This window comes from Hirundo rustica, chromosome 7 (assembly GCF_015227805.2).
Source record: "Hirundo rustica isolate bHirRus1 chromosome 7, bHirRus1.pri.v3, whole genome shotgun sequence".
Lineage (NCBI taxonomy): Eukaryota > Metazoa > Chordata > Aves > Passeriformes > Hirundinidae > Hirundo > Hirundo rustica.
Window position 1 is genome coordinate 31,160,891 of NC_053456.1, and position 16,099 is coordinate 31,176,989.

Here is a 16,099-nt window from a genome sequence, read left to right on the forward strand (position 1 = left end):
TGCTCCTTGGCCCTTGTCTGCAATAAAATTAACCCTAATGCTAATCTTAGCTTTAACCTTAATCACAGGCCAGCAACTGGTACCACTACAAACAGAATAAATTAATTGGGTCCTAAATAAAAACTATAATTTCATTCTGAAAAAAAAAATAAAAAAAATCTAGCTTTGAGGCTCCTCTCAGTTCAAGCACTGATCCTGATTTGATCACTTGCCCTAAGCTGAGGCTTTATTTCACTAGTCCTCTAAATAAGGACTGGACATAAACTGGAACTAGCCCCACTGTTGCCTGTTTCTAAACCTATGTAATAACCTTAGTTTATAATCTCCTGCCAGCTGAATCCAAAACCTCAGCAAAATCTCACCCACGTTCATTGAACAATGTGTGTAATCTTTACTCTTGGCACCTCATTAAAGCAGCTGAATAGGTTGACTCAAATCAAAAGAACTATGTTTTGAAGGATCTGCCTTTCAAACTCAAAATCACGAACAAACTAAACAGAGGGAATGAAAGAACTTCCATTTATCTCACTTGTTTCCTCCTCTGTCCATAATTCACGGCTGTGCAGCCTGCTGAGACCTCTGCCTCACTGAGCTGACAAGGCTCATTGCTCAGTGGGCTGAGCCAGCACTGGAAACCTCCAGATCTGCCTTGGAGCCTTACAAAGAATGAACAATACCAGCTGGTCGGGGTCAAAGAAGTGACTACTTGGCAACCTAGCTTGCCATGGCAACTTTCTGATTTCAGGTGATCTCTCATTGGGATTTTTTTCTCCTACTCTTGGCAGTTTGAGTACTGCTGATCAGATCAGCTGAGTGACACGTGGCTGTAATTTTTTCTTATTTTTTTTTTATATAAATGCAACTCCTTAGTTCTTTATACAAAATAAAAATTCAAGTTGAAAAAGGTCAGGTGAATCATTAAACAGAAGAACCACAAAATATGATTCTTACTGTTACAAGCACATATCTTAGCATATCCAGTACCCTTTTGGCTCTGTAACAGGAAGATTTTAGGTATAAAATCTAGTCAGCAACATTCACTAAAGTAGAATTAACCGCAGGAAAATATACAAACCCCTTGAAGTATAAGATCACTTGAGTTCAAGAATGAAAAAAAATAATTTAAATAGTAACAGTCAAGCCAAGCCAATTTGAAGTGTGGTGTTAGGGAAGCAAAGCTCTAAAGATTGGACTGCTGTATCTGGAGTGATGAGAGGCCTGGCAGAAAATAAAACAGTGCTCAGGTGTCCTTAACCACTCCACTCCTCACAGTCCTAAGGGTCTCTTCATTGCAAGGTCTAGATGCATTTTGCTCTTTCTTACTCTAGAACGTTTCTGGTGATTGACTACCTTGTGCACTGTAGTGGGAAACCCCAGAGCTGATGGCATTGCAGGCTGCAGGGATGGCAGGACAGAGATGTCTAGAGAGGGAAAGGATTTGTATCCTATTTGGTCAATAGATGGTCCTCAGACCTTTTCAGAGGTGGGATTGCTGCTTTCTGCATTTGATGCCCAGCTGTTTTCTGAGGTGTTTCACAGTTTTACTTTGGTAAGTTAGTGCCATATTTCCTATGCTGTAGTTCCTTTTCTTTCATTTGTAATTATTTCAGCCATTGGCTCACATGATATTAATCATTCCACAGAGAAAATGTTACACATGCCAGGTTCAGACTGTTCTAGTAAACCACAAGAAAATGGCTTAATGTGATAGTAATTCTAAGTTTACTTTGACCTGCTGTCATTACTGAGTAATGCACAAGGACAAATTTCAGTGCTATTTAAGAGTATCCAACAGCATGGTGGCAGGCAGCAAAATCTGATAGTTAAGTAAGATTTGGTAGAACTTTAGGTCATTACAGACAACAAATCTATTTAATGGGGAATGTCCTTTTTGGTATGTCTTTCATCTTGGAAGAGGGAACACTTCCCATTGAGATCAAAGGGAAAATGTTACTGGCATTCACAATACATACCTGACCTCATCAGACCTTCAGGGTTTAATTAAAAGAAGAATTTTGTCCACAAGAAAAGCCAGTAGTCATCCAAACTGTGGTGTGTGTCACAACTGGACTCTCTCAACAGCTTCCCAGATATTACTGATATTCCTAACCAAAGCCAAACACAATTCTTAGATAAATACCAGATGCCAGGTGCTTGGTGTCTTTGGTCTTAATATTCCCTCATACAGGGCTACTTTTCAGTTTGTGGTTTCTGCTGAACAGGGTCTCATTGTGGCTTGCATTAGGAAATACACATGTGCACTGCTCTTAATGAATAAATCCCATCTGGAAAACTGCCATCATAAAGCTCTGTTAACAAGCCTCTCCCTTCAGCTGAAAGCAAAAATTGTAGGGTAGGACAGTACCTATACGGTGTCTATTAAGCCAGACTCCAAGCACTGGTTTCCCTTGTGTAACAGTCTGTTCAGAGTAATTGTTGTGACAGACCCTTCAGACAAGGAAGGTTCATCTCTTGATTGCACTGGTGCAACTTAGTGTGTTCCAGTTCTAAGAGGCAACAGATGTGCAAGGTTGTATTGCAAGCTCAAGAACACATTCAAAAATTTTCACCTTTCCAAAACTCTCTGAGTCACCTCTGACTTATTCCAACATGTTATTAATCAGCATTGTGTTAGTGAAAATCATGAAAGAGATTTTGCATACAATGAATTTTTCAAGAGAGATTATATACAAAAGCACCTATAAACTAAACAGATGGCAGAGCACAAGTGTTTGAGGGAAGAAATAACGTGGAAGACAGAAAAACAAATAATTTACAAAATATTAGAACAAATAGTTTCTAACTTCTTTAATTTCTTTTACCTGTGAGAAAAGCAAATTGGACAAGGAGTTCTGTGAGGAAAAGCAGATATGACAGGCACAGATTAGGAGGAAGGTGGAGAAGCTGTTAAGAGAAGAGTAATCAGGAAAGGAGGAAATCATTCTCCTGGAAGCCAAAAAAAAAAAAAAAAAAAGAGAGTGACAATTCACAGGAGTAATAAAAGATATGAAAGACAGGAAATAGTGAAAGGCAGAAATAAGCAATCCTGACTTGTCCTGAAAATAAATAACAAATTGGCAGAGAGCAATCCAAAGTCAAAAAAAATAAGGATTGAATACAACTCTGCTTACATGATTCAAAAAGACCTTTATACAGTTAATGCTGCTATTGGCCTCAGTGTTTCTGACTCCTGCTAGTACCAAAAGGAGTGGGAGGAAGAGGCATTTGATTGCCCCTTGGTCTGGAAGCCAGCCAGCAGCACAACAGAACTTCTACTTTTTTACTTTTTAAATTGTTTTTGCTAGTGATTACAAATATTTCCCACTGCATCCTTTCTAGGAGGAAGCTTGGTGTAAATAACCCTTTTTATTTTTTCTCTGTAAATTCTTCCTCTTACACTGCTTATGGTTTGGGTTTCCTTCCACTAAATATTGTCAAAATATTCTCACTAATTCTGTCCACCTCTGAGGGACAAATTATTCCATGTCAATAGACTAGAATTTAGTTGGGAATTTTGTATATACCAAACATTTTAAAATATTAATGTATTGTTTAAATCACAGCCTTGTATACCTGCTTACCCTTGTCATATCAAGACTAGATTCTTCACTGACTTCTGTCATCTGGTTTATGACAGAAGTCTCCTAGTGGCTGATCTGTTTATTTATTTTTTTTTTACCAGAGGTAGAAAATGTCCTTAATCAGTTAACTGTCAGTCAACTTTTTCCTTCTTCCTGAGGATTTCTCATAAGTTTGTGAACCTCCAAAGTTCTACTAAAAAACTTTATGTGATTTTTATTCTTTTCAGTACTCTGTGACCTACCCTTTTGAGGTCCAATGTGTAGCCAGAGTAATGAGTTTCTTTTCCAAACACATCTTGCCCTGAAACTTCAGGATAATTGTAGTTTTTTCCTATTTCTCATTTGCAATAACAATGAAGCTCAGCAGGTCTGTGGGAAACTGAAATAAACTGGGACAGAGGCCGAGATGGAAATATTTCAGCTGAAAATCTGTTCTCAAAAACGAGGGATCAGTTGCAACCAAGCTGGAGAGAGAACCCTTTGTTAGTTTGGTATGATACCTGATATTATAAAAACCACAAGGAAGCAGATGTTCCTTGTCCAAGAGACTAGGTGTTGGGTTTTCTTGTTTCCAAAATAACTTCCAAGACAGCACAAGGCATGGGGAAATATCAATTTCTTTTGGTTCTTTTTAGAAGTTGTTCTGGCTACACCTGCTCCAGTAAATGAACTTGGCCTGTGACTGTGTTTGGGTCCAGGTGGACTGGGATGGCCTGTGTCAGTGCTGAACAACAGCTTTCAGTCTCCAAAAGAAGACGTTCCAAGAGGCCTGCCTGGAGGGAATGGCCACTGCAGGCATCTAATTCTCAAAACACCAAAAAAAATTGCCCAGGCATTGTTTGGGTACAGCACTGTTTGTAAAAGGATTAATTCATGCCAGGCAAAGTTCTCTTCACCAGCACAGATGTTCGCAGCCCAGCACTCAGAAATGTTTCCAGGCACGCTTGGATTTGGTCATATAGACACAGCCTGAAGGTGTAATGGTGTTTCAAGGGAGCCCATGTGTTAGAGATGTGTTTTATGACCTTTATGTAATGTAGATCTTCTCTTACTGGTGTCTTGGAATCTCCATGGGAACAAATAAAGATATAATGGTATTATTGTGTGTAACACAAAGGGAGAGAACAAACAAACGTGGAGTGTTTGGGCTTTTTAATAAATCCCTAGTTTGCATGAAGCATGTCCTGACTAAGGCACGCAATAGGCAAATTAAAAATCTCCAAATTAAAAAATATATGATTGATAATGGCCATTAAACGAGTATTTTCCATAAATCAAATACTAAGATTGTTCCTGCTCACCTTCAAAGCAGTTGTGAAATTTATATCTTAATACATGCAAAAGTTTCCTTTTGCAGATCCAGCAAATACTGCTAAGCCACCCACACCACACACATGCTCACAGGCTCTATAAATTTTGGGATAGTGCAAGTTTAGATCCATTCTAATTGCCAGGAAGGGGAAAAAAAAAAAAAAAAAAAAAGCCGGCAAATATAAACCAGAACAGAAACCTAAATAAAATATTTCAGAAGGTTCCCTTATCCCATTGTATTCCTGTAAATCATGTGTACTTTCCTGTGTGTCTTGGCACCAGAAAAAAAATACAAATCTGTCTCTTAATTTTGCAAACACAAAGAATATGTGAGTCCTTGAAAACAAATCTCTTGAGCTCTGCTATGAAAATTTTTAAGCAATTCATGTCACCCTGACACCCTGTCACTTCAAAGTAAGAACATAATATTTCATCACGGGAAAACTGGTCTGTTGCGTTGCTCTTTACATGTTATAACACAAGCAAAGTGCCGTACGGCATCTTTCAGGATTCAACTTGACTTTTTTTAGAAATAGAGTCACTTCAGAGAAATGCTTTGGCAAAGCCTCCTTGGTGCAATCTGGAAATTTTCTAGTACGAATAAAGACATACATGTATACGGCTTGTGCCTGAGTGTAGAACCTATGGGAAATGGCTGAAGAAGAAACAGGACTTACTTAGAGGATTGTCATACTTAAGCTCATTAACAATAAAAATTAAATTATTTTCTCTCCTCATCCTGGTTGATTTGAATGTTCTGCTAAATGCAATTGTCAGAACAACAGGCTAATTTTTGAAAAACAGGCTGCAATCTGGCTGCCATTCAAATGTATATAATTGTTTCAGAATGAGCAAAGAGCACAATAAGGCCATGTGAGGCCAGCGAGAGGAGAGGAGGGAAAGTTTGGGTTAGAGGCTTCCTGTATGGAAAACATCTGCACTGAAGCTGGAGAAGCTGCACTTTCGCTGGAGCCCATTAGAATTACAGGACTGATGCAGCACCCACTGTTCACCCAACCTGTGCAGGCACATTGCTTTGGGTGAGCCAGATGCAAGAGCAAGTTCAGAAGCTTGTCCCCTTTTTCCAGAAGCAGTTACTCTATTTAGTGGTGGCTACTCCAAGCAAACATTTGAAACAACTGTGTTTTGTCATCATAACTACTTCCCTCTGGGGAAAAAAAAAAAAAAAAAAAAAAAAAAAAAAAAAAAAAAAAAAAAAAAAAAAAAAAAAACCAAAAAAAAAACCTCTTAAATTATCCACCTTATATTTCATTCAGGATGGATACTTGAGACCTGAAGGTCTATGTTTACACAAAATGTAATTTTAAGCTGAAAAAGGAATGTATTTTGCTATGCATTGTGCCCTGACAGTTCTAGTGATCTGGCGAGAATGGTGTAATTAAATTAATGTTTTTAAGGGCTTCTGGCATGCTTGTCTCTCACCCAAAGCGAGTCATCAAAAATCAACTCACCTAACTTGAAAAGAACCAACAGCAACAGAGGTCATAAAAACAAAGAAAGAGACATATAAGTCCAACAATTTTCCAAATTTTTCTTAAGAAGGTGTTGACTTATTTTGAATTATCATAGTCCTTATATTTTCAATGTCATTGGTGACATATTTCTTTGTTGGTATAAACACTGTTTGTGAACATGCTGGAGTAAAACATCTTAAAAACCCCATTATAACTCCTCCTGCTGACATCCTGCAGGACTGCATCCTCTGAAAGATGATTTTCATTTCTATCTCTCTATAAAAACCCTTCTCAGCCAAGTGCTCTCCCATTTTACCCCAGCACCTCCTCTCTTCTCCACATGGGCTATCAAAGTAACAGGAACAGAAGGCAACTTATTAAAAGTTATGCAGCGCCTAATTTCTGGAAGACTATCCCTCAATTCCATAATTAAGCAACAACAGGATAGACAAGACAGAAAAACGCAAAATACGATTTAATAAGTGGCTTTTAAAGCATTAAAAAGTTACAATAGAATAAAAATTAGTAACAAAATTAGCTCTAAGAACTGGTTGTTGGTTTGGTTTTTTTTTCCCCCACATATGTTCAGGTCCTTGGAGATTTTCCAACAGGACATGGTATCTCCTAGAGCTGATAAAGATGTGTCAGGAATCATGGACTTGCTACTAAGCTTGCTGAGAACAGGTTGCAAGCCAGAATTATCACAGTATCACTTCTGACCTTACTCTACGCATAGGCAGTGAATCCCAAATAAATGGCAGGATGCATTCTGATCAACAAATGGACCATCTATATGAAGGAACACCACATGTACAAAAAGATATGGTCACACCCTCAAGAAGAGCATTAAGAGGGAGCAGGAGAGGCACTGGCCATTCCTGCACTTCTGTCTTCCCCAGGCAGGCAGAGATGTGGCCAAGAGCAGGTGCCTCTTGCCTGGGGGAATAACCACATGGTGAGAGGAACCTAGACAAGATATTTCTCCCAAAGCCACGAGGTCCCAGTGGAAGGAGCAGCTGGTTTCTCCTCCACAAGAAAAGGTACCTGAGCGCCTCTCCACCCTTTTTCCTATTGTGGTCAAGTGAGGCAGAAGCCTGTTCTGAGCCAGCTCCTTGTGGCCTCGAGTGACCCTGGGAGGGGACGCTGCAGAGAAGGAGCCTAGCTAGACAGAGCTTGCCAGTGGGTGCAGTCACGGAGAAATTCCGTGTCTGATCGAGTCCTTGAGTGTCTGCCAGGGATCCGGCGTGCCTGGACACTGCCTCAGACACGTATAGTGCTGAGAGGCTTCGGGCGTTGGGAAACAAGATTGATGCAGCAAGAGATGCTATAGCTTTCTGCATGCAATTTGGTTTGAGTCCTCTACATCCAGCTTGATTTCCATAGAACAAATATTCCTCTGAGAACACTGCTGAAGTCTTTCTAGCTGAGACAAACTGTTTATATAAATTGTATTGTTCTGGCAAAATCCAGCTAATAAAACATATTTTATTCCCTTTATTATATATGAGAATTAAATACTGCACAACTTGTCATTAGTCACATGAATATAAAATCTAAGATTAATTTCTACTATAAATCATGATTTCTGTTCGTCATTTTGGGATCATCCTTCTACAAAGCTGATACACATTCTTTTAGGCTGGAAGCATTTTTGTTTATATGGCATGAATTGTATTTCTGAATCATAAAATCCTATGAGGAAACCTCAGTTTCTGCTATAATTGTTTCCACTTTCAAAACCAGGTCATTGCCAATCACTCTGACTTTGGGTGATGCCTAGTGTGTTTGGTACATAAACAATTCAGATTAAAATGCAGGACAGCATCGTATTCCCTGAACACTGGATTACTGGAGACCAAACTGAAATCCCTTAACTGGAATTATCTTTGCATTTGAATTCAAACTTATCTCCTTAGGAAGACACAGTAACATAGAATGGAAAAAAAAAACATTGCATTTCATTTTTACTTTATTAAAAATCAATACATATTAGTCTGTATCTGGGATCTTAAGACCTTTCTCTATGTGTCCTATCACATTACTTCTACAAATCTGGAGACTTTTGATTGCTGTCCCTGTGCATAGATTATAACTCTTGTCTTGGAAAAGACCTCAGGAGCAGAAGTAACAGCATTAGAGAGCTGCCTCCTGATTCAGTAAAAAACTTTTATTTGCTCTACAGCTCCTCCACATGCAGCAAGTGTAACAATACGATTAATCGCCTCTTCTGGCAGTCTCACAAATTGCAAGCAAACAGGAGCAGAAAGTTCTTTTCTACCCATACTCTGCAACATGTCATGTCACTACTCAGATTTGATTGGCTCTGACTTTTCTTGACCACACATGCCCATCTTCGCTGGGGTGAAAAACGTGATCCTAGAGAAAACATATTGCTAAAACTGGAATAGAATATCACATAGGATATGTATATTTCTGAATTTAGTCATAGTGGGTTGAGAGCTTTAACTTCAGGACACTTTCCTTCATCAGACAGAGGAAGGCTTCAGAAAATAGAATGGACAGGTTTTCATAAAAGTGTTGTCTTTCATTCACCTTAACTACAGAGAGACGCAAATATCCTTTGTTCCTCTCTCTGATGAAAGAGGATGGACAGCTTCTTTTTTTAAACTTCTTTATTTACTGGCATCTCTTGTTTTCCATGGCAGATGTTTCCCTGTCTATTTTTCATGGAAACACTTTCTGTAGCTTGTTCTGTTTTGAATGGAAGACTGAAGTGGAATTGTGACAAGCAGACAGCAGCAGGAAGACCTTTTCTGTTTTCTCATGATCTATCTTATAAATCAGACTTATTCATTACATTTGTAGCCTAAGAGTGGGGAGACTGGAACTGAAGAAAATATGGATTAGGAATTGAAACAAAATATTGTGCAATTTGGTCTCAATTCTTAAAGAAGCAGTATCCCTAGACCCCGATAACTGGGGTGATAAAATTCCTGCAGAGATTATTTCTTAGGTTTATTCTACTAAATCAGTCATTAAAATGTATTACTATCTTGGTGAACATTTCCTACCTGGAGAAAAGGCCAATTTTTAAAATAAGGCAGGCAGAGTTATAAATAACTGTGTAAAAAAATATGAAGTTTTGTAGTAGAAGTGCTCTAGCTATACTGGCAGAGTGTATAAATCATTAGCAAGAACCTTTAGGGCTGGCAATTAGTCTGTATATGACTACATCACTTGCAGTTGTCCTTAAATAACAGCAGTGAAGGAGTACTGGGACACAAAACCCACGGGCAATACTTCCCACCCAATAGCGCTCAGGAAAGTGATCTCAGCCTTCTTACAGTAAAGGTTTCAATGAAGCAAAGCAATTGGCCATTCCTGGGCTGAGAGCAGACAGTGAGCAAAGAAAAGCAAATGCAACAAATCAGCAAGATGTTGAAATAACCTTTCCAACGGGGAAAGAATGCAACACAAGTTAAAATGAGTAAAAGTATCTGCTGCTTGTTCATTCTTGGTAGTGGGCGGTTCAAGCTAAAAGGCCAAAAGCATCCTTGACTCAAAAGTAGCTCTGGTTGTCAGCAAGCCATGAAAGCGCAAAAAGCTGCACAGGCCAGAAAAAGTCGAGCCACATGCCCCACCTGAAGCCCAGCACAAGGCTGAGAGCCTCACAGTCTTAAACCAGCACCTCCAACACTATGGCAGAATAACTGCCCCAGTGCAGCTGGAGTCCTGCAGGGGCTGTGCCCAAGTCCTGCCTTCTGGCTGCCTGAGGATAGAGCTGTCCTTTGTCCTCCTGCACTTCATTTGCTTGTCTGGAGCCCCAACAGGGGTCATGGTGTTCTGACTGAAGATGCATCCCAAATCTCTGGAGACCTCTGGAAAATGCTCTCTGTGTAAACACACTGAGCATTAAAGGCCAGGATAGGTGACTGTCACAGGACAATAGTTATGAACAAAGCACTTAGGAATATTCTTCACCATTCATTTGGGTTGATGTGGAAGCTTCTAAATCCTGTTATCACAGGAAGGTTTGGGAGGCAGGACGTACTTTTTACTGTGGGACTGGGCTCCTCTGAATTCTATTGCCTCATTTTCCTGTTTTGCATGTAGAACATGCCTCATATACCAAAACTTTTTTTTTTTTTTTTTTTTTCTTTTTAAGGAAAATATATGGGAATAAGCATATCCATTAGAGTGTCACCTGTCATTGCCTGGGTAGCACAGTCCAAAAGTGAAAGCAGAGTGTTTTCACTGTGTGTTTCACTGTTTTTAGAAAACGACCTATTGGAATTCACATCCTCTGTAGACTGTTGCAGGGAAAGATACCATGAAGTCTAAAACAAAGGACAATTCATGGTAAAAAAGGGCTATTTTGCTGGTGGTCAGCACTTTTTTTGTAATTATAGGGATGGCTGGATCACATTAGTTACTTAATAATATAAAGCTGAGTTGGAATTTAACACGTCTGGAGGGATTTCTGGTTTCCTTCAAGTGTTAAGCATATTTACTCTTTAAAAAAAAAAAAAAAAAGAAGAAGAATGACATTCATGATCCTGTTGGGGTCTGCCTTATCCCACACAATTTCTCTGATTGTGGCAAGCCACCTCTTTAGTTTGAGTTACTCTGTTCTCTTTAGTGATGCCTCATGCTCACTTGTCACTTCAAAGAGTCTGAGCCAAGTTTAAAGGCTGGGGAGAAGACAGGTGCATTTCTGGGGTCTGGGAAGTGTGCCAGAGCGTAGCAGGTAACTATGTGTGCTGACACAGCAGCTGCTCCATCTGCTGAACATCTTAATGGAATCTCTCTGCACTGGAAATGTAGAGGCACATTATGTCTGTCTGTCCCTCCATCCTGATACTTCTGCTGTGTGCGTGGGTGGATGGATGCAAGGCTCTTCCAGCCACCCAATGGCACCTCTGCAGCAACATCAGGAGATGCTGGCTGTACCCTGTGACCATCCTCCACTGATTTGCTAATATTAAAAAAGAAAAAGCTCTCCCTACCACACGCAAAAACTTAACCCCATTACCCTAATGAGTAAATGTGTAATAAGACCAGGGAAAACTCAAAAGCAAAGCATAGACCCAAATGATGGACCACTTAATGCCTATCAGCTCTGTGACTGTTTCATTGATGGTTTCCAACAAATGCCTTTTTTCTTACTGAGTGAGCTACTCTGATTAATTAGGAAAATGCTAATAAAATTGGTATCATGATTGAACATCTTTCAAAAATAGTGTGTGCTTGGTCAGACACACAGGGTTTCAATAAACACAAAAAAATAGTAAACTCTACAGCATTTCCTCCATAAGCTACATTACGTTATTTTAATGCCCTCTTTAAGGACCTGTGACCTTTACATAAATTAATCTCGAAATGGTGGTACATATGTAGGGTGTAGTGGTTTTTCATTCATAGCCCACATGAGATAGCATCAGAGAAAACAGGATAATACAGTACAGTTCTAGACGTATGTACCAATTGTGCATTCCCCACATTTCTTTTGTATTCTTATTTTGTTAGCCTGTTTTGTCCCATGGGGAGTCTGTTTTGTTATATTAATCAGGGAATGGTTGTCTTAGTCAAATAGAGGTGTGGAATGAGTCTCTCTTCTGTCATTTTCAGTGGGGAGGAAAGCAAGCAAGCACACACAAGTATGAAGTTTGTTTTCATTTCTTCTGACCCTCTTTCTGTTAGTTAACAGGTTTTGTTTTTATGTATGCATAAGGCAAGAGATAAGAGAGTTAAAGTTCTGAACTTTGCAGCCCTTGAATACAGAGAGTTGGCAGAAAACATATTAAAGAAAAAGAAGCTTGGAGTTGCAGTATAACTCAAATCCTTCGTAAGATATTTTTAGAATAAGGAAATAAATGAAGGACTAAGAAAAAAAAAGATACAGTCGATAATAAACTACAAATATTTAAATTTATGATCTTTCAATGCAGCACTCAAAATCTCTCTACCAGGAATCACAAAATCTGTGCTGTATCATTCAAGGTGTGACCAGAGTTGGTAATACGTTCACCTAAGAAACAAGTGTTCTTTGACTTTACTTTCAAGAGTGCTGGGGACTGCACTTCCGACATGGTTCATTTTACTGGATTAAATAAATTTGTAAAATATACCTTCAAAGATATTTTTTTCTTAATACACAATGGGAAATTATTTGATATATTTGTGTGCTTTTATGGCATTGACTGAGGTTCAAGCAAGGATTTTTGCAGACAGAGAATTTTACCTTATTGTGCATTAATGAAGGCAGCCTGTTTAACATGCAGAGAGAGATCTTCTCGGATATTCTGAGACAAGAGGGGAGCAGTACATGTCCAGACCATAAGGGTGTTTTATATGCTATATATATTATTGTAGTTCAAATAGTAATTTCTTAATCTAGCAATGACTTTTCAGTTTTTTAAGCACGTACTTTTTGAATTCATGTTAAAAGCCCATTTCACCCTTATTGATCCATTTTTGTTCTTTAATCTTCCACCTTTTCATTCTACTACATTAAAATGTACAGCTAAGGATACCCTCCCAAGCTTTTTCTGCATCACTGACTTATACATACACTCAGAAATACTTGTGATCCACCCAGCACAAAAGCAGATAGCCTAAGATCTCTCTTATCAGCACCTCAGAATTTATCAGCAAACCCTGCACCTGACCTCTCAAACAGGTTATCTGCGCCAGACCCCTATGAATGTGGGTTCACACCTCTACTAGTCAAAGCTGACACCTCTGAGGTTGTTAACTAGTTGAGTCTCTATGGAGTTCTCTGCTTGCTAAAAGCAATCCAGACTAAAAAGTACTTTTTCCTTTGTTTGCATGACTAGAACTTCCTTGTGAGTTGGAAGCTCCTGGGAAGGTATTTAAATATATATACATACATATATCTCCTGTGAAGGTGATTAAACCATGTGCATGCTCTTCCAACAACAACAACAACAACAACAACAAACCCACAAAAAAACCAAACAAAAACAAACAAACAAAAAAAACCACCAAAAAATCCCCACAAAACACCCCAACCAACTAATCTCAAAAAACTCTCAAATCCACTCTTGTTCCTATAGATATTCTCTTGGATAGTCATGATAGATGGTAGAACATACTACCACTGTTTTGATTTGTCAAGACTTATTATTCATCTCCCAACACTGCATGATAGATAAAATTAAAAGGTAAAAATGGAGACTAGCTTTAACTCAGATGACAGAACAGAAAGAGAAGACAAGATGCAATCCAAGTGCTTGGAATTCTCTTTGAGTACCATAATTGCTTCAAATTGTTGAACAACATAATTTAAAAGAAACCATTAGGATAATTTCTTTTGTATGGCTATTATTGATCTTTGAGATTAATCTCTGATCTCTAAGATCTCTGTTCATTTTGGGAGGAAATGATGGACTGGAGAACCCAAGTATCTACTCTGTGAAACAATTTTCTGCTGTGGTAGCAGAACAAAGGACAGAGTGAGTGCTCCCCGACATGTGGAAATGTCACAGTGGGCAAAGCAGTCTCATCACCTACAGCTCGTACACTGAAGTGATTTACTCTTTAAAGAATCCTGAGTTTGCAGGTTTAACACTTAGAACGGTCAACAAATAGTATCACTGACACTATTAGCTAATGAATTTGACTCTTACTCAAAAAAATGGAAGGAAATGCAAGAAAAAATTGAGTTTTAACTAAATTAAGACTCACCAGCTGTTGCAGCAGCGCTCTTGTAACAGGGTAGAAATGAGCCAAGACACAGACTTCTTGCTTATCACAGCATGAAAAGGGCCCTGGTTTATCCCTCTTTACAGCTCAGCCATGCTGACTCCAACCATTCACTGACCCCGGCTGCAGCAAGCTCCTACTGCAGGGCTCCCTGGCAGCCTCTGACTGCTGGTTATTTCCCGCTAAACTCTGACTGCAGGGATCAGTTTGCAGACTCTGACTGCAGGCTTTTACCCAGCTAGACTGTGGCTGCAGGTTCCAACAACAGGCTCTGACTGCACAACCAGACTGACCTCACAGCAGGGATTCTCTCCCCTCAGGATTCTGATCCTTCTCCTTCATGATCCTCTCTTTCCCTCTTCCTCAAAGTTCCTCCTCCATGATTCCCCCTCACCAGCTAACCCACTCCCTTTCATCACACAGATCTTTATTGGGTACAGCTGTGACTCCTCAGGGGTGAGGCTGTATTGGGTAATTAACACAGCTGTTACTGATCAGGGACAAGGTCACCTGTATTCCCTTCTCCTACAACTAGCAAGTGGAGGATGTCTAGAGAAACTAAAACTGCAATAAAGTACCATTTAAAGAGGAGGCTGTGAGATTGATCTAACCAATTGCACATAAAAATGCAATTTTTTGGCTCTTCAAATGCTCTGGAAATAGACAGATATGTTCTGTGCTGATTACAGATTAAAGTTTATAGCGTGATATTGATAAAACTATCAGAGATTTACACCAGAAGTGGAATGAAGCAATTCTGCCCATTTAATTAGGCAAGCAGATTGCAATGAGTACTTGGAAAACGTCTGTTGGTGGCTGTGATGGATGTTCCTGCTGGGTGTGATGATATTCCTGGGACAAGTTCACCAGCAGTAGCCACCCTGTGTTTTACCCCTGCCAAGAGGGGGCTGTGTGACAGGCATGGGCCAGCAGCCAGCACATTTCTCTCCCAAAATCCAAGAACAGTCAACAACTGATACAACAGCCATTATAGGTTACATCTTGTTAGTGCTCTGCAGATGGACAGAGACCATTCCCATCCTAAGCACTTTGCCATCTCTCCATAGCTCCTACCTGTGTATCCAGTGGAAAACTTCCCCATTGCTCCTGGCAAGAGACTGGCAGAGAGCTCTTTGCCAGGTGATTTCACACCTGTGTGAGGCTTCATTGGCTGATTCAAGTCAAGAAATTCAGGTTGATGAAACTGCCTTCCATGTGGTAATCTTGTTTTAAGGAGAGCAAGGAACTCCCAGCTTCCAGACCTCCTCAGTTATACAAGGCAGCAGCGTGTGCTGATCCACACTTGTCTCTGTCAGCCAGGCACCTGGATAGAAAAAAACTGCTGGTAAAAATTCCAGGATCATGCTGGAGGTAGCTATCCTATGCATGTCTTTGAGCAAGATACTACCCAAATGAATAATGGATCACCTTTTCAGCTAGCAGCCTTGTCGTGCAAGATGCTGGACACCTCAGATGAAGCACTGCTTTACTGAGGAGGCTCTTACACCCGATTTGAAACAGTAGAGTGTTGTTAAGTGTAGCAATTCAGAATTCAGTGGCTGTAATGGAAAAGCGGGATATAGAACCAACTCAGAATCAGTGCAGGGATCAGTCCACCCCATGAAAGCCCCACAGGTGGCTGAGAAGATGCATGAGGTTAAACTGGATGCTTTGAACACCATCTCAAGCAGAAAATCATGCACAAGTTTCATAGGTGAGAGCAGGACATCTGACTGCTAAACAGGGTGTCTTGGTTTGAAAGACAGGTATCTGCTAGGGAGGGGCGGGGCCTCTCTAGGAATGGGGAATTCCAATCCCCTCCCCGTAAGTTATTATAATTTAGAAAATTAAAGGGGCTTTTTCAGGCAGAGATATGGGGGAAGGAATAACAGTTCTTTACTAGTAAATATAAGACAAACAAACAACAGCAACTACAGCAATAATAATAAACAGAACCAGGAACCTCGAGGGCCTTTGATTCAGAAAGTCTGGGGCAGTCTGATCCCTTGGGCCCCTGAGAGCACCAAGCTGGAACAGTGGAGACAC

The 16,099-nt window shown here is 39.8% G+C and overlaps 1 long non-coding RNA gene across 5 annotated transcripts in view; it reads right to left on the reverse strand.

Moving 5' to 3' along the window:
- The window catches only part of LOC120755190 (uncharacterized), a 35,724-nt gene extending 21,298 nt beyond the window's left edge, over positions 1-14,426 (reverse strand). For 4 of the 5 annotated variants that reach the window (XR_005701667.2, XR_005701664.2, XR_005701663.2 and 1 more), the window contains exon 1: positions 14,036-14,420. This is a non-coding gene — a long non-coding RNA (uncharacterized LOC120755190). Of the gene's footprint in view, positions 1-14,035 lie in introns of all 5 variants that reach the window. The other variant, XR_005701666.2, reaches the window with a different exon arrangement.
- Between the last annotated feature and the right edge of the window lie 1,673 nt (positions 14,427-16,099).